Source organism: Manduca sexta, unplaced genomic scaffold, assembly GCF_014839805.1.
Source record: "Manduca sexta isolate Smith_Timp_Sample1 unplaced genomic scaffold, JHU_Msex_v1.0 HiC_scaffold_52, whole genome shotgun sequence".
NCBI classification, from domain to species: Eukaryota; Metazoa; Arthropoda; class Insecta; order Lepidoptera; family Sphingidae; genus Manduca; species Manduca sexta.
In genome coordinates this window covers 82506-103006 of record NW_023595319.1, presented here as the reverse complement: position 1 = coordinate 103006, position 20501 = coordinate 82506, and the positions used below count along the sequence as shown (strand labels likewise).

Genomic DNA, 20501 nt, shown 5'->3' with positions numbered 1-20501 from the left:
CTGCATTGTCGTAGCTCTGCCCGCGACAATCTTTATGGGGATATCAAAGCTTCCAAAAAAGTTTAAAATGGTATCAGCTAAATATTGCGCATTATATTCATCCATAGGCAAAACAATCACACCAACACCCTTTACAGACAATGGCTCCCTGTTAGCCACTGTGATAGTTTTGACTGATGGTTCACGGATATTATACATCCATTCTTTATTACCACACATATGCATGGATGCACCGGAATCAATGTACCATTGATTACTCTTTTCATCACTATTGACTAAAAAAGCTGCGGCTAAACTAGAACTCTCTTGTTTGTAATGTTCCCTTTTCTTCTTTGAATCTTGACAAAATTTTGCATAATGTCCATAACCATTACAATTGTAACACCTGGGACCTTTGGTTTGTCTTGAGGGGGGTTTTGACTTATGTGAATTATGTTTAAATTTTCTTGTATGTGAGTAAAGCGCACTATTCAAATGGTAATTTCTATTTCTTGCAATAGTTTGGTTTTAATTAGGTCTGCACTGATTTTAGCTCCTGAGTTTTCGAGTCCCATAATCATAGGCTTGTACTGATCTGGCAGACCGGCCAACATCAATGTGCCAAGCCATTCGTCGTTTACATCAAAGTTGATATTTCGCAATTTGTGGGCAGCATTCATAATTCTACTGACATAGTCCTCTATACCACTGCTAGACTCAATTGATGTGTTTATTAATTCGTTGAGTAAACCACCTTTTCTGGTGAGACCATTATCATCGAATGCCTTATGTAGGTTAGACCATACCTCTTTCGCGGTTTTGCAGTCCTGTATGTGTACATAGTTCTGGGAATTTATCAATAAAATCAGCTTGAACTTAGCTAAAATGTCTTTCGACAGGTCGACAGTTTGATCTGGTTTGGGTTCCACACAATTCCGTAGTCCCTCATGTTCAAGGTAGGTTTTCGCACTAAACTTCCAGGTGTCAAAATTGTCGCGACCATTAAATTTTTCCAGATTGAACATATGCGAATTCATAACGGCCACGTGTGTAGCGTATTGCGGCGGTTGGGGACCTGCCCGCAGATAGAAGGGAGACAATTGAAAACTCAGGGTAATTACGTGGTACGAGCTTTATTTTTACACCTCCGCGTTACACTCGGTACTGGTTGCTGGTGTTATGCAACACGAGTCACTGGCCTGGGGAACTCCGATCCAGGCGAACGGCACGTAGATGTTGCACGTGGTTGGCTCCGGCGGCAGCTCGCCGGGCAGTTGGAAGGCCACGTAGGTGAGCAGGGTGTGCACGTGGTCGGGGTCAGCTCTCGCGACGTTGGTAGTGTGCACGTGGTCGGCTCCGGCGGCAGCTCGCTGGCAGTCGGTCGGGGTCAGCACACCCGACGATGGTGGTGCGCAGCTGGACGTGGTCGGGAGGCAGCTCTCCCGTCCGTCTGCTACGGCACCGTGATCCGCACCGTAGAAGTGCACCGTGTATGCGCGCAGCGGGAGCGCACGTGGTAGCACGTGGAAGAAAAAGGCACGCCGTAAAGAAGAAACACCGTGGAGAAGAACCTGGAATCAGATTCCACCAGGTCGGAATGCAAGCTAGGCTTACATTCCGCGCCAGCGACTCGTGACAGCTCACAAGCCCTGATGCCCAGAATACATAATTAGCGGTTAGTAAATTGGCACACTCACCCTAGCGGGAACAACGAGGTATGTGAATATGTAGTGCCACGGCCAAAGATAATGGCTCTAAAAGGCTGCGAGTCGCGTTGCACGCCTATTTATGCAGGCGCCATTCGGACGTACGTCAGTGCAATGACAATTCGTTGCAATGATGATGCTCATTGGTAGTTCTAATTGCGAGGGCGTTAATCATTCACATTATAACCACAGACTATTTAGAAAGACAATAGTAACGTTGACAGAGTATATATATACTATAACCTTCAAAATGACCGGTACAATTGCTTATTACGGAGAAACTTCGATATCTTATCGTAACTTTGATATTACTTTATTTTTGAACCACGCTCTGCTACCATGTAGAAGATTTCATAAATAAAGCACTGATATTAGATATTTTGATGAAGGAATGGTTATTACAAAAATGGGTTAACAACAACAAGGGTTTTTCTTTTGACATAACTGCAGTGACGCCGCCATGCGGCAAGTATTACAACTATTCAAATTGCGTTCCATTTCTTACAGTATCGTACCGACATAAAATGTGTAATGTGTACAGTGTTTTATTCATAATACAAACCGCTATAAACTACAATATACTAACATCTATGTTATCTATAGAATATACAGTACACCACCATTGAACACGACTACGTAAATTGGTAAAAATGAAAAATGACTTTATCGAATGGCCAACAGCAGATTATAATATGACTACAGCATAATAAAGTATAATTAATAAAACTTTTTGCACTGATGTACAGAGTTTTTTAATATATTAGGTTTTTTGTTTACTCACCGATGGAAGTTGATGAATTCAGTTTCATTTTCTTTACGAGAAGAATGAGATTTACATCCCACAACAATGCAGGCCATTGTTTGTTCGTAGGGCTATATTTTACTTAAAACAGCACTGTATATTTATTAAATTAACAATAAAAATATTACACAACATGTAGCCAATATTGAAAAGCATCAATCCTTTCTGGCAGAAGGTCAGACGAAACGTTCGGTCACGAGATGGGTTGTAGCACGAGCGCCTGGGTGACCCAAGTTTTGGAATTTGTTGAAGGCTGCTCTGCGAAAAGTAGGGGTTAAATAGGGACGAGGCTTACCGGTAGACACATCACAGGTGACCAGGATGTCCGTGCCAGGAATGAAGACTTTAGTCAACTGAAGGCTAGAGTCGTGGAGAAGAAGCTCAGCTAACTCCTGATCAGTCTCCTGTGATTTAGCAAGGTCTTCAGTCTTGATCGAGAGCGATGGCGTCGGCGCGCGACATCGCGTCAGCGACGACATTGTCCTCTCCCTTAATATATTTGATGTCAGTGGTGAACTGACTAATAAAAGATAATTTATTCAACTGCGAGGATGGGAGTTTTTCCCTACGCTGCTCAAAAGCGTATAGCAGTGGTTTATGATCCGTGAATATGGTCACGTCCGGGTCACCAATTTGAAGTCACAATTTTTCACAATTTTTTTTTTAATTTCAAGAGAAATTTAAAAAAAATTCAAGCTCGCCTAATCACTTGAAGGTTCGGTATTTTTGGTTTTGAGGCACTTGTTTCTTTTTTTATATGGTCTACATAATTAAATACAAACAATATAATATGCCTTAAATACTATTCGCAAAAAACGGTTGGTCTATGTTTGTAACCTTTTACATGTAGGCACAGCATGCTTAGTAGGTGCGTTAAACTACGGTAAAAACTAGTTTTTAAATTTAACTACCACTTACCATACATATTATATTTATATACATTTTTCATTACATATTGTATATGTCGCTGCCTTAAATTTTGATTTCATGTTTAATACTTACGAAAGATAAATTTGCTAATTTACTTTGCAACAATTTTGATCAAAGATAGTTTTTAATATAGAAAATGATCTTTCACTATGTGCTACTGTGACTTGCATAAATATTTTGGTGTCACGACATTTGCTACGAGCCTTTTTGCCCTTAACACCTCCTGTCAATGTTCAATTGACAAAATTATTTTACTGAAAATAAATTAAAACTTAGTTTTTCTAATATTAAAGCCTCTAATTTTATGCAGAAATTATTATAAAGCATTTGATTGAACCTTTCTTTTCTGCCATATTAAAGTCACCATTTGCAAGATATATTTTCATTGTATTTTGTAACTTTTGAATATAAGAGTTTAGGAATTATGGCCATAGTTTTTAATGGGTGAATAGAAAATAAACAATTGGGAATAAAACAGTCGGTTAAATTAGATTATATAATAATAATAGAATCACAGTAATATTGAATGGCACATATAAAAAAAGAAAAAAAATTAAAGGCCCATCTCTCCCGTATAGGTGAGACGGTATTATTTAAAAGATTTCTTCTTTTTTCCGTGTTTACCTCCTTCCATGAGGGTTTTCTTGTTATTTCCACACTTTAAATACGTCATTGAATTCTGCGCAGTGTTCATGCACCCACATCTTGTATATTACACATTGCAGGTAATCTTCGATTAATTTCGTTTTGAAATACCAAATTTTCTCCACAACCGTGGCAAATATTCTCTTTTATAGATATCAAAGAGTGGTTCGTGTTCACTGCAGCTATCTTCTGAGTCTGATATCTTATGAATAGCTTTTAGCTTTCCTACAATTACTCTAGTACTATCAGCCTTAACGCTTGCGCGATTTTTGTAATTTACATGAAAAAAATACATTCTTTAGGGCTGGAGTAATATATTAAGAAAAAATCAACAAAAATATTAGTGAAGTATTATAAATATATTTATAAAAAAAAACACTTGCTAAACGGTATCATTGCATGTATCGGTCTATGAGGACATATACCTAATGCGTTCCAAACCATGGAATTCCCGAAGCATGTCATCATGATCAGTCAAAACTATGGCAACGATAATATTGTTGCGAGGAAATTTAACTTGGAGTCTGGTTGCGTTACATAAAATTGGTGGTTTAAGGTTTTTTAGCAAAATAATTAGAGTACCAGTTTTTAATTTGAGGGAATGTGGGGGAAGACCACTCAGATTTAGAGAATTGATTCTTGTGTGGGTAATGTACTGCATCTTCTTGCTCCATTAAATTATCAATGGAAGTGTAGTTTACGCTATCTCCTGGAAGTTTATTTAGTATTATGTCATTAATTTCGTCAACACTACTGTTCTAGCCGCCAATATTGCCCTCTAACACATCCACTGATAGTCTTGGATTTCTCCTTGGACTACATCTGGGTAGACTTTGGAGATTAGATCTTCAATGCTGGTTAACTATTTCACCTAAATCGTGATAAAAGAAAATTTCCAAAAAAGGTACTTTCCTGTCTCCTATTAAAAGTAACTTTGATGGAAAATCTGAACTGTCTCCACCCAAATGTGTTCTCATGTTAGTAGATACTTTTAGGGTATCACACTCTATGGATAGAGTAAATATTGTAGAACATAATGTTGTTTTGGTGTGCTGACTTAGGTGCATTTTGCTTTAAGCAGTACTTTGTGCATTGGTGATATGCATTATTATTTTGTGTTTTGTTTTACGTAGCTACGGAAAAACTAATTTGATTTTGTCGGGAAATTTTTAAATATTCACAGATTCATTTTCTCAATTGGTGTAAAACCGTATGGCGGAGCAACTTAAAGAGAACCATTCGAAAAAATGGCACAAGTAGAATTCAAGATGCCTCCGGCGCTGTCACTCGGTACTGTCGAAGACTTTGTTCCGAGATGGAAAATATTCAAACAATTCTAAATTTTCATAACTGCGGCCAGATTTGAGAGAATATTCGAGAACAGAAAAGCAGCAATGCTGCTAAACTATATAGGACCTGAAGCACAAGACTCATATATTAATTTACTACAGAAAGACGAGGAACCTCAAAAATACGAGAGAGTATCGAAGCGGACGATGAATATTGTTCACCAAAACAAACTGAAGTGATCAATACATTCAACTTCAGTAACCGAATTCAAGAAGGTGAAAGTTTTGATAGTTTTTACTCCAATATTAAGAAACTAATAAAAAATCGTAATTTTAAAGATTTAGAAGGCAGAATGTTAAGAGACAGAATAGTCATCATAGATAGGGCCCGGAATAATATGTAAATACATATTTCTAATTTACGCGATTTTCGTTCTAGAACTTGTTCTCTTCATCTATTAACGTATTTGGATTGTGAAAAACGAATTTTTATTTTCCATATTTCTAGGTGAAGTCTAAATTTTACAAAAATATATCACCATCATCCATATTTTCAATTTACATATGATAGAAAATTTAGTTTAGGTATAATTTATAGGTGTTCGCGTCCACACGGGCGCGCGGTGCCCTCGCGTGTCGTTCATTTCGTTTCATTCTGTATTCCCTGCCCCCGCTGCCCGGGTTGGCTAGTATCGCGGCGCGGCGCTGCGGGCGGAGTCCTACAGCAAAGTCAAATGTCATACGTACGTGACCTTTTGAGTTGCTTGCACGTCGTTGTATTTTTACATACTTACCTACATTTTTGCTACTACTACCAATTTAATTTAAAAATGCCCAATGACAAACAACCATTGTGGTTCAATTTGGACAAATATACCGAAGATTTCCGAAGCCAATCGCTAAGTACAGGCGGAAAAGTACTATATTGTAATGCATGTGGAAAATCAATTTCGTCTGAGCAGCGTTTTTTAATATCACAACATGTATCTACTGCAAAACACAAGGCAAATATTACGAAGAAAAATAAATTCAAGCAACAATTTTTCCTGATGTAATGGCAAGTACTTCTCAAAGTTGTACTTTCTCGAAGGAATTGTGTTATGCTAAGATATGTGCACATACTTTTATGGAAATTAAACAATCCAACTTATAAAAATTTCCTAAAAAAATACTTAAGCAAACGTATTCCCGATGAATCCACACTTAGAAAAAATACATGAGCGTATTTATGAAGATTGTTTAGCTAAGATTCAAGAAGACAACAAGATGACCCCATCTGGGTTGCAATAGATGAAACTACAGACACTCAAGCTCGTTGCATAGGCAACGTGATTGCCGGTCGCATGTTTGAAGACAGATCCGGCCTTTTAATGATGTAATGAGTGTTTTGCAGAGTGGGGCAAAAATTAATTGTGAAACAATTAACAACAAACAATTAAATTTGTTAAATTTAGTTGCAAGTAACAACTAAAATAATGAATTGTAATTGCAACATAACACAATTAAAAATTAATTAATTGTGCTTGTAGAACTTTGCAATTACAATTTATTAATTGTTAATTGTTTAATGCACGTTTACAATTACAGTTAACAATTAATAAATGTCAGTAACTGGAAAACATAATAATGCATACAAGAGCATTCATTCTCCTTAGTATTGTCAAAGGTATGCAAAGCCTGGATTACGCCAGTACAATATGTAAAAGAGTTTTAAAATAAACAAAATAACTCTTATAAATCAGCCTTTATTTGTATTAGTGTTCAAGTTCAGACTAAGCATTCCTCTTTGAATAGTTAAGGTGGCACTTCGATACGACTCTCTTTTCAAAAATTTAGTCTGATAATTTATGACTTCTTGGCAAATTTACCATCGTAGCAAAGAGAAAAAATCTTTCCATGCGGAAGCTGGTAAAGGTGTGTTATATTTTATAAAAACTCTTTTTATTTCAGGGTATCTGTTCAGCAGATTTAGTTCTTCACTTTTTCAGCAAAGTGTAACATCAATAATTCCGCCTTTGTTTTTGGGACGTTCATATTAGTAGACGCTGCAAGTGCTGAATTATTACTATTATCTGTATCAGATTCTAAATCAAATTCAAAAAAATATATTTTCCTTTTTTTCGGTATATTTTGTTGGGGTTCTTCGTTGATTTCTTTTGAAATAAGGGTTTTAAAAAGATTCTGCACTTTAGTTCGGTTTTGACAGGTTAAGCAACCTAGCCACTTATTCTTAAAACGAGGATAAGGAAGAGCAGCTATTGCTGCATGTTCTGCCTCAGCAGTGTTGAGATCAAGATACGGTTTAAATCTAGTTTAGATGCTTATTCCGTAAGTCTCAATCAAAGGTGCACAGTAAACTAAATCATCTCTTCATTCAATCTTTTGTATTTATCTTCTTAATGCTAAAAGACATGGCAGTACAACACCAAAATAGGTATTGTGTTCCCCTAGCATGATATCTAATGCTTCTGCTACTGGTGCAGCACTATTTCAAATATTCTTTTAAATAATCAAATTCGAAAACTTTTATAGGATTTGTAATATTTAAAGATCTATGCAGCTACAAATTCTTTTCTTGGATCGACAAATTTGTTGAAGTGCATCATACAGTAGAGATGTGTCAATTCGATTTACTAACTCGAGTTAACTCGAGTTGGGTGTAAATCGAGTCAATTGTCGTATATGGTGAAAGCTGCAGATGCTCTGAAAGTTTTATATACTAGAATGATTCATATAACCTGCCCGGCACATGGTGTAACAGGTTAGCCGAATGCATAAGGTTCCAGTTTAAACATATTGATAGTTTGGTATCAAAGAACATCTTTCTGAAAGCACCGAGCAGGATCTCCAAATTTAAAGAGTTTTATCCCGAAACTTTTGCGACCAGAGCCAGTGCTGATGCGTTAGGTTACACAGCTGACAGCGGTTAAATACTACGCCAAGCATCTTAATGAAATCAGAACCATAATTTCTCCATTGGATAACGATTCTGCAAGCATTTTAACCACCAATAGAACTTCTTGAAGATGAATCTCTCTGTAACGATTTAGTCTACTTAAAAAGCAATTATTGCTTTTTATCACATAAGTTACAAGCCCTTGAAAATTCTTCAACATCACTGAACGAAACCCTAAAGATTATAATTTAAGAAAAAAAAAAGTTTCTGAAGCGGAAGGTCCCGTTGCTGAAGTGACTAAAAAATAACTAATGTATGTTTCGAAAAAAAATCAAGGATTTGATACCCTTGTTCAGACCAATCACTTGCCGCAGGTTATTATACACATTTTTAATTATAGTTCTAGTAACACGCCAATAGATAGCGCCAGGAAAAAATTGTATCGCGATATGGTTTACTCTACGAGGAACCTATAAGACCTTTTCGAATTATTATTTATTTATTTATTTAATTGCTTGCCGGAAGGCTTACAGACTAATAACGATCTTATAAATATAAAAAAAAAATGATAACTTAATTTGCTAATTACAAGCCTCCACCTATAAATAGTCAAATACAAATACAAACATGTTACAGAATACCAAAATATATATATGTGTGTGCGCACGTACACACACACATATACATACACATGTATATATTTATGTATATATATATATGTGTATGCATACATATATATATACAGATACATACACACACGCACATACACACAAATATATTTATTCCGTCATCACAATATGAGTCCGGAACGGATTAGTAAACTCTAAACAAAAAAGCTTCGTGCCAGCATTACTTTGGCTTTATTTGCTGTGGTGCAGAACAGGTCAATGTTAAGGTTCGGAGGCAGCTCATTAAAGCCTTTGCAACTTCTTGAGAGAAAAGCGTTCTGCCTATATATACTAGTTGAAGGGGATATGGAAAGTAAAGGTCTTTGCCTAAAGTTAAGCTGATTAGTGCGCAGGGAAATTTTCGATAATAGATCTGGGCAATCGATTGAGCCCTGAGCTAGCTTCAATAGAAAGCAGATATCACCTATCATACGTCTTTTCTCTAGGGGGAAAAAGTGGTACTTTTTACAGCGCTGGTGGTAATTCAGGTTGTTTTGATGAGCTTTAAAATCTAAATATCTAAGAAAATTCTTCTGTACTTGCTCAATTCTATTGATATACGTATTATACTGCGGGTTCCAAAGTTGCGATGCGTATTCTAATTGACTACGTACTAATGAACAGTAAAGGACTTTTATGGGCAGTATGAAAGCATTTTGAGACGTTTAATTGCAATTTATTGTGCGTACAATAATCAGAAAATCTATCAAGATCTTCCTGAAGTTCATCAGTATCGAGAGTATTATTAACCGCCTTAAAAACCTTCATGTCATCAGCATAAAGTAAAATATTTGAATTTCGAAAACATAAACTAACATCAGATATAAATATAGTAAATAATAATGGGCCCAGTATTGAGCCCTGCGGGACGCCTGATGGTATGCATTTCCAGCTAGAGGTATGGCCATATACAACCACTGCCTGTGTTCGATTCCTGATGTACGAGACAAACCAACGAAGAAGATCTCCATGTATACCAGCAGACATCAATTTCTGCAAGAGTACACAGTGATCTATCCGATCAAAGCACTTACTGTAATCTGTATAGATGACGTCAACCTGTTTTCCACCAGCCATATGCTCAGTAACGTATTCATTAAAAAGGACTAAGTTCGAAGTAGTTGAGCGGTTTTGAAGAAATCCATGCTGCTCGTTATTAAATTTAGCAGCAAGTGTTGAATAAATTTCGGAATGGATTATTCTCTCAAGTATCTTGGAGAATAGACACAATTTAGATATCGGGCGGTAGTTAGAGACCTCGGCTTTATCTCCAGTCTTAAAGACTGGTGTGACAAACGCGGATTTCCACATTTTAGGCACAATACCCTCAGACAAGGAGCGCCTAAATAAGATGCAGATTGGAGTTAGAAGACTCTCAGCACAATTAATAATAAATATCGGCGGTATAAGGTCCGGGCCACCAGATTTGTTGGAATCTAATAATTTTAACAGACAATGATACAAGATCTTGCCACAAAAAGCAAAGAGGTAGGGCTCACAATAAACAAATCCAAAACCAAAGCTATGACTAACAAAACAGAAATCAGCATACATATAGATAAGGAACAAATAGACTATGTGAAGACTTACATATATCTTGGACAACTAATCTCATTTCAGGACCAAATGGCACAAGAATTGGATAGAAGAATAACAAATGCATGGAAGAGATTTTGGTCACTCAAAGACATGATGAGAAACAAAAAATACACCATAAAAATAAAAAGAAAACTGTTCAATTCATGCATATTGCCAACTCTTATTTATGGCTGCCAAACATGGGCTATGACACAAAAACTTCACCAAAAATTAAGAACTTGCCAGAGGAGCATGGAGAGGAGCATCCTGGGCTACAAAATAAAAGACAAAAAGCGAGCGACAGACATGAGAAGGATAACAAAAATCGAAGATGTAACCAAGAAAACTCAGCAACTTAAATGGCGTTGGTCAGGTCACATGCTAAGAGAGGCAACAACAAAATGCACTAAAGACCTTACCGAATGGATCCCACGATATAACACCAAAAGAAAAAGAGGCAGACAATTAAACAGATGGTCTGATGACATAAAAAAGGTTGCAGGACCGCTATGGCTGAGAGTTGCAAGAGATAGACAAGAATGGAAGAGGTTAGAGGAGGCCTATGTGTCTGCAGGACACGCTGATTTAGATTTGGAACCGGACTGATGTGCACACTTATATTTTATGTAAACTCATTGTAAAATCAGTAATAAAGGCTTTTGAATTTTGAATTTTGAATAATTTTAATAATTTCAGGATCTTGTCTGGAATAATTTCTATAGAACATAAACTAGTACAGACATCACGATCGTTAGTACTATCCAACACGAAATCGTTAGAGTCAGATTGTTGAAATGTTGAAAAGAAATAAGTAGAAAATAGGTTAGATATATCTGTCCCTGTCTCTGCAAGTGTTTCGCGATACCGCATTAAGTTCGGTAAAGTATTACAGCATTTTTTACTCTTAATATATGTCCAAAAATATTTTGGATTTTTAGTAATTGACAGTTCTACGTTCTCAATATATGCCTTAAAACATGATTTTTCTAACTCTATTCCTCTTCTGCGTAGCAAGTTAAAGGATTCAAGATCTGACAAGTTACCGTACCTCTTAAATTTACAGTGAAATTTATATTTTTCTTTTAATAACTTTATTAATGCTCGACTAAACCACTGAGGGTACGCTTGCCGTGTAATAGATTTTATAGGAACGAATTGGTCTCTTATTTCGTACAGTTTATTGTAGAAACAACTTACTGCATCATCAAGTAAATCCGACTGTAGGTAATCGTGCCAATTGATTTGACACAGTGAGTCATTAATGAGTTGATAATCGGCTTTGTTAAACATATATTTCCTAACAGCCTTTTCTTGCAGCCCATGGATCTGCAAGAAATGCGCTTGAATGAGCAATGTTTTGTGATGCAAATCGATGGGGACTGCGAGGGTATCGCGACACTCCTCTACTGATAACGGCCAATTACAGAATACTAGGTCCAGTAGTCTTCCATTGACATTGCGTTCACCGTTAAATTGCGACAGGTTACATACCTTTACAGAATCGAAAAAGTCAATAAGTGCTTGATCGGTCAGGTCACTAGGTACTAGTGCATTATTATCATTGGAATTGTGCCACTTCACTTCGTTGCCAAAGTTGAAATCGCCGATAATGAGAAATATATCTAATGGATGGGTTGGTATTGTAGGATGAACGGAACGTAATATGTGCGTGAAACGGAATGTGTAATGTGTGAGCGAGAAGGAGGATGTTTTTGAAAATGTCGGTAGTTACAAGTATGGAGAATTAAGACGCAAGGAAGACGTGTAATGTAAAATAATATAAAACGAGTACAAAGTGAAGAAAAATCTTTTATTTACAATATCCCAAATATTTTGGGGCTCGTCCGGGATATTGTTTAGCAAGATTAAGGCGTAAAACTGCGAAAAACGAAGAGCAGAAAAATGGCGGAACAAGACGTGCAAACCCAATTATTCGTGCCGGATATGATAAGATTCAGCGGCGAAGATCCCGCGTATACATCGTCTAAGTGGGCGCAAGATCTAGACGATAATGCCGAAATCTTCGGGTGGACGCCGCAACAGCGTCTTGTAATTGCCCGGAGATCATTAACGGGAACTGCTGAGCTATGGCTGAAAACTGAAAGAGTGCACAAGACCTATGATGAGTTGAAGACGGCCATACTAAAGGAATTTCCAGACGCAACCAATATAAAGGAGATGCACGAGCTTATGGCAGCTCGGAAAAAGCGAAAAGAAGAGTCCTTTTATCAATACATGTTAATTATGAAGGAGATGGGTAAGAGGGCGAAATTCCCAGACTATATCGCCATTCAGTACATCATCGATGGAATCGTGGACTTGGAAGTTAATAAGAGCATATTATATGGTGCGGCAACGTACCCGGCGTTTAAAGAGAAATTGGCGATATATGAAATGATTAAGAAGAAATCAGCCAAGCATGTAGAACGACCTGCAGTGAAGCAAGCCGAGATTACTTCGCGTTACCACTGCTATAATTGTGGCGGGAAAAATCATGTAGCAAGCGCATGCCGAAATGGTCTAAAATGTTTTAAATGCAACCAATTCGGCCATATTTCAACCAAATGCACGGCGACAGAGGCAAACATTGGCGCTAGTGGCAACGTCACGTCGGCAAAACAGCAGCATGTGGCAAGTGGATCGACGTATCAACAACGACCGTCGCTAAAGCAGCGCTGTGACGTTAGCCAATCAAAACCCAGCAAACATGTTGGTATGGTCGAAGCGTTGACCAATCAAAACGACGAAGTGATCGGCCATGATTTATATGAAGAAAACGTCAGCGGAGCTGTCATGCAAGTTGTAAACAATAAACAAAGTCGGCAAATACTAAGTAACAGCGCGTTAAAGGCAGTCAAACTAGGAGATTTCATTGTGGATGCGTTGGTGGATACCGGCAGCGACGTAAATCTGATGTCTGAAGACTTATGTGAAGAGTTAAAAGTGCAGTGCGTAGATGATGAGACTTTATTGTCTGGACTCGGTCTCGCGAAAGTGAAATCGTGCGGAAAAGTTTTCGTCAATATAGGAGTGTAGATGGACATTGTTATTCTAATATTATATTTCATGTAATATCTAAAGAATCAATGCCGTATAGGTTAATAATTGGCCAAGAGTTTCTTAAAAACGTTGTTATGGTAGTACGTGAAGGTGCTGTGCTATTATTGACACAAGATGATGAATGGTTGGCGAGGGTGAATTGTTGTATGAGTGTTTGTGAAGTTACAGGTCACATTTCCAACGTCAATATAAAGACGGAGGTCATGCGTTTAATAGAAGAATACAGGCCCAACCAAATCAAGGAAGCCCCTATCCAGATGAAAATAATATTGAAGGATGATATTCCTGTGGCTCAGCGACCCCGAAGGTTATCAATAGGGGAGCAAAAAATAGTAGAGGAATTGGTAGAAGAGTGGCTTCATAAAGGAATAATTCGGGTAAGTTTTTCAGAGTATGCTAGTCCAATAGTTTTGGTAAAAAAGAAAGATGGTTCGTCGAGGCTTTGTATTGATTATCGTCAACTAAATAAGAAAATAATTAAAGATGAATTTCCATTACCAATTATTGATAACTTGATTGATAAGCTCGGAGATGCTAAAATATTTAGTGTGTTAGATTTAAAGAATGGATTTTACCATCTCAAAATAAGTGAGGAATCTGTACCTTATACATCTTTCATAACTCACCATGGACAGTTTGAGTTTTTGCGTGCACCATTTGGTCTGTCCATATCACCTAAATATTTTTCGAGGTTTGTTTCAATAATTTTTAGAGAGTTGATTGCGAAGGGCGTTATGGCAATATTTATTGATGATATAGTTATACCAGCGGTATCCGAGGCCCAAGCTGTTGAGAGGCTCAGACAGGTTCTAGATGTAGCGTCACAGAATGGATTGGAGATCAACTGGAAGAAAGCAAAGCTGGTATGTCACGAGATTGAGTATCTTGGACATTTAATTAAAGATGGTGAAATAAGACCAAGCCCTGACAAGATACAGGCAGTTGCTAAGTATCCAGAACCTAAAAATATTAAGCAAATCATGGGTTTCATTGGTTTAACCTCTTATTTCAGGAAATATATAAAAGATTATGCAAAAATAGCCAGACCTTTGACGAATTTAATGAAAAAGGAGTTCCCTTTATATTTGAGGATGAGCAAAGGTATGCTTTCAATATATTAAAACAAATGCTCACCAGTGAACCAGTGTTAAAGATTTATAACCCTAACCTACCAACCGAGTTGCACACTGATGCCTCAAGTTGTGCGTTGGCAGCTATATTGTTGCAATTGCATCCAGAAGGTGAACTTCATCCGGTTCATTACATGAGCCGCAAGACCACTGAAGCTGAAAGCAGATACTCTACTTATGAGTTAGAAGCACTTGCCATTGTTGAAGCAGTAAGAAAGTTTAGACATTATTTATATGGTATACATTTCAAAATTGTAACTGACTGTAAAGCTTTTGAACAAACATTAAAGAAAAAGGACTTGACTCCAAAGGTGGCCAGGTGGGTCTTTCTATTGGACGAATATGATTATGTGATAGAGCATAGAGCCGGGCACAAAATGCAGCATGCTGATGCCCTGAGCAGAAACCCATTTGTGGCTACAATTGTAAGTTTGCAAGAAGAGATAAGGAAAGGCCAGGAGGCTGATGACGAACTTAAGGCTATCAGAGAGATAATACTGAAAAGCGGACAGTATTGCGATTTTTGGTTAGATAATGGAATTTTGTACAAGGGTGAAGAGAAGCGATTGGTGGTACCTAGGAGTCTAGAGAAAGAAATAATACGGAAAATTCACTAAAAGGGCATTTTTCAGTCAGAAAAATGAAAGAAGCAGTAGGAAAGGATTATTATTTAAAGAATATGAATAAAATGATTGAAGAAGTGGTCGTAAGCTGTATTCCCTGTTTACTCGCAACAAGAAAGGAGGGGAAGCAAGAAGGTTATCTTAACCCGATTAACAAAGAAGATATTCCTTTCCATACCCTTCATTTGGATCATATTGGACCCTTTACTGAAACAAGGAAGCAATATAACTATATTCTTACAATGATAGATGCCTTTACGAAGTTTATATGGCTTTTCCCAACTAAGTCAACATCAAGTGCAGAGGTACTCATGAAACTACAGATTCACCAGCAAACTTTTGGTAATCCATCCAGAATCATAACTGATAGAGGCACAGCATTCACCAGTAAAGATTTTGAAGCGTATTGTAAGGATGAAAATATACAACATATAAAGATAACGACTGGAGTGCCACGAGGAAATGGTCAGGTAGAGCGGGTTCATCGGATTCTGATTCCCATGTTAACAAAGCTGTGTTTAGAGGACAAGTCATTATGGTATAGGCATGTAAGTCGAGTACAGAGAGCTATAAATAGCTCTTATCAAAGAGCAATAAATACTTCACCTTTTCAGTTGCTAACTGGAACGAAGATGAGATGTAAAGAAGACATTCAAGTGATGGAACTATTACAACAAGAAATTATTGAGAGTTATGATGAAAGTAGAGAAAGCTTAAGGCAAGAAGCCAAGCAGCAGATCCAAAAATGCAGGATGAGAATAAAAAAGCATATGATAAGAAGAGAAAACCCAGTTCATCTTATGAGCTAGATGACTTAGTGGCTATTAAGAGAACGCAATTCGGACCAGGGCAGAAAGTTAAGCCTAAGTTTTTGGGGCCATACAGGGTTGTCAAAGTAAAAAGAAACGACAGGTATGATGTTGAAAAGCTGTATGACACAACAGAAGGACCAAACAAGACTTCTAGTTCTGCTGACCTGATGAAAAAAGCCGAATGTAGGATGAACGGAACGTAATATGTGCGTGAAACGGAATGTGTAATGTGTGAGCGAGAAGGAGGATGTTTTTGAAAATGTCGGTAGTTACAAGTATGGAGAATTAAGACGCAAGGAAGACGTGTAATGTAAAATAATATAAAACGAGTACAAAGTGAAGAAAAATCTTTTATTTACAATATCCCAAAGTATTATATTATTGATAGCATAAGTGAAATTTTGCAACTGAGTTTTAAACGAATTACCTAGGTTTTCTCTGCAGGGGTACAGTGCACATATATGGATATTATAAGTCACGGACGGTTTGGACTGACGTACAGTAATCGTTAGCCATAAGTCTTCGGCACTGCTGCGCCAGCCATATTTCTCAACGACAATAAAATCTTTTTTTACTGCGATTTATACGCCGCCACCGAAAGACTGCGAGATGCGTTCGCCATCACGGTCGCAGCGCCACACTAAGTATCTCCCATCAAACAATTCACAATTACTTATACTGTCCACCAACCACGTTTCGGTAATAACAATCACATCATAATCGTTTAAGTAAACGTTACGCAGAAAGATATTAGTTTTTGTACGTAATCCGCGGGCGTTCTGGTAATATATTTTAAGAGAAGTCATTATTAAGCAGTACTATTATGTCCACATAATAACAAGAGTAAGCGGTTTTGGAAGCTAAGTTAATTAATGAACAGAATCTGCACAGTGCCAGACACGCATTATATGAACACTTATTATTAAGAATAAAAAAAAAACATTGAGGGTAACAATTAAAAACTCGACAAAATTAACAGAACACGGTAAAACACAGTGTTTCCTTACGCATAAATTTAAGTTGCATATTGTGAATAAAAACCGAACCAGAACAAAAGACACGGTATAAAAAAAACAAGATAAGAACGAATAGGCCTTTAAAATTTAATATGACGAAATTTTAAAGGCAGAAATATCCATGATTATTAATTATTTTTACGTTTTTCTTTCAACTGCGAGAACTAATCACTAACTAGACGTGAATTTAAATTCTTTACTTGCCAATACTTGTTTACTTACCCAGATTAAAGGTGAAACAAAATGTATGAAAATGGACCTTGAGGTATCGCCTTAAGTAACATTTAGAATAGCAAAATTTAAAGGAATCCGATCCGCACCCACAGCAATGACACAGAAATTGTTGAAATATACAGGTAGCACACAATAAGTAGCGGTTCTCAAACTTCGTGACAGTGTGTAACAATATTATAGTGACTCCCAGAATAACAGGTTGATAAGCACAGGTGATAGGTAATAATTTTAGTGACACTGGGAGGGTTAAAGTAACTTTGTTAAGTCTTTGTCTGATTTTACTACAATTATTGGAGAAGTATCGTTTTTTCGGACGTGAATTTTCGCATACTTCACCCATATGTATTGAAAATCCTTTTCACTTGCAATCTTCTTTGCCTTAGACAGTAGCAGTTTATTCAAGGTGGTTAGATGATCATTAATAAAAATCCGATTATGACCTGTCAGTCCCAAATGTCCAGAGGTAAGTGGATTCAATTTAGAAGCCATCCTGGCAGCTGTTATGAAATTTTCTTTCACATATCTATTTGTAAAGCAGACGATAATGGGCTTGATGTTGTCCTTTTCACGTGTAGGCACCCTTGTGATAAAATTAACATGAGCGTTCTGAACTGGATACTGAATCTTATTCCCAATAGTAGAAAGAATTTTAAATAGATCTTCATTTTTATCTTGCCTTATTCCTTTGATTTCTATATTATTTACTCGTGCCCATTGGTCTTTAACATTTGACTCATGCTCCATTCTATCCACTCGCACCTGAAGAAGATTTACCTGATCTAGAAGCTTTTCAATTTGAACTACACGTTGTTCTAGACTATTTATCTTGCTATTAAATTCGCGAATCGCGTCATTAGACTCGTCGACGGATGATTTCAATTGAGCAAACTCGGAACGCAATGCTTTTAACTCCTCAGTCAGAGACTCCAACGGGGCTAATTTTGACGACAGTGCTCTAATTTCTCTTAGCACTTGGGGATCATTATTCGCCTTAGGTGAACTAGGTAACTGATTGCAACTCGACTGTTTGCACTTCATACAACGCCAAGTAAGTTTTCGGTCGCCTAATTTGCGAAACCCTGATTCCGTTATGCCAGCACAATGATAGTGTAAGGCCTGGCAGCAGGATGTACAATTTACTCCGTCAGTGAGTAAGTCACCACAAGCACCACAATTTGTATCCATCCTTGAAAGTTTGAGATGCACTGGTATCCTATAACAGGCTGAGCAGAGTGTTACACAAATTCGACCGTTCGCAACGAGGCGTGCGACACGACTGATATACTTATACGACATATACCTCGCCTACGTACTGTGTAAATAATTAATAAAAATTCTAAGTTCGTGAAAGTGTGTTGTTCTCATTACGGATCCAGACCTGTTCATGGTCCAATCGAGCCGGATTATACTGGACGAGTTATTGCTTCATTCTGCGGTAGTAGTAACTACCCTCTACGTCCATACTGGATAGTGGATCGCTATCCAGAATCGTCGACCCCACATCGTGAGTGGTGACCAGTGCGAGTCGGCGCGGTGTGGTGTGTTGTCGGGTGGCGACATCCGGAGGAAGAGACATACAAGGAAGGTGAACCGTTGCAGAGTCCGTTACGTCGGCGCTAGAGGGCGCTACAGGTAGCCAGTGCAGTGTTACGTTGAAAATAAGTGAGTGTGGTGCAATCATAATTGTGAGTACATTTTCAATATAATTATAGAAGAAGTTAAAGTAAATTTGAAGTTGTTATTTGGACGGAATAATTTATATAGTTTTAGACTTGTAATAATTTTAAGCGAAAAGTGGTTGAGACGGGGAATCCATGCCCGATTTCTTTATAGAAAAAATTAAACACTTGTAAAATTTCAAAGATTGTATAAGAAATAGTTTGACCCTAAGACCCAAGGATATAAACAAGGGAAACATCTCTTCAGAATACCAAAGCACCGCTCCACGGTATTCCTGGTCTCTATATGGGCCCGGTTATATGCTTCTTCACTTGGTATTGAGGGGTACAAGAAAGGTGTTATTGCATGGGTAGTTGTTGCTTGTGCTCTGTATACCACTATGCTACTAGCAAATTATGTCCCGAGTATGATGAACGCCAAAAATAAATTAAGACATATATGGCTAAGAGCTCCATTTCTTATGCTAAAGCCAGTAAACTATTTCCACCAGTTTCCAAATCTTTTGCAGACACTCTTATTTTCCGCCTATCTCGTGATCCAAGTGTTTCAATACCTGTTTAGGCAGCAACAATCGCCAGTCACTGCTACTAAGGAATACAATAAAGAACAATACAATAATATGTCTATTAAAAGATTTTAAAATTCCTGAACCTACTAATGGATGTGCTCTTAATAAAGATAAAGATTCCTAGACTGAACTATCATTACAAATTTTAATTTATCACCGTCCAACGCTGTCCCGCTCTTAAATAGTCTTTCCTCACATTCTTCCCAAAATGGACAATTTAAATTTAATAATTTAATACAGTGGAATTGCCGCAGTATAACCAATAAAGAAAAGTGAACTAATTTATTTAATTAATAAATATGGGCCATAGACTCTTGCTCTTTATGAGAAATGGCTCAAACCAAACTATGCCTTAAAATTAATGCGTTATAGAATAATCAGAGAAGATAGACAAGATGGGTATGGTGATGCTGCCATACTTATTAAAGCTCAGTGCCATATTCAGTAATTTCTCTTCCTTCACATAGCGATGAAATATCTATACTAGCTTTAAATGTCAATAATATTTGTCTTGTTTCTAGTAATATCTCTCATCTTTCACTCCCGTTACTTCATGAAGTTAATAACCTTATATCCTGTCTTCCGCAACATTTCTTATGGCTGGGAGATTTCAATTGTCATCAATCTTGGGGTAGCTCTATATCTAATCAGTGTGATGAAGAGCTTCTAGAGATAAAGTAAATGGAGTAAGTAAGTAAGCTTCAGTAAAAATTGATGTAAAATTAACAAAAATAAATAAATAATTTGCGGTGGCAACATAGGTCAAAATACAGTTGCAACTTACTGATAAGCAGGTACAGGAGGATCTTGCCATGATAAACGATTATGATGACATGCGTTCAAAATGCTTGGGTAATTATAAAGCGCAGCCAAAACAGGCAATAG

General features: G+C 37.3%; 1 long non-coding RNA gene across 1 annotated transcript; it reads right to left on the bottom strand.

Annotated features, from left to right (window-relative positions):
• Positions 1-348: 348 nt before the first annotated feature.
• Positions 349-2318, bottom strand: LOC119193423. Its single transcript, XR_005113952.1, has 2 exons — positions 1677-2318; positions 349-1550 (listed from the first exon to the last, which is right to left on the bottom strand). It is a non-coding gene; the product is annotated as an uncharacterized LOC119193423 (long non-coding RNA).
• Between the last annotated feature and the right edge of the window lie 18183 nt (positions 2319-20501).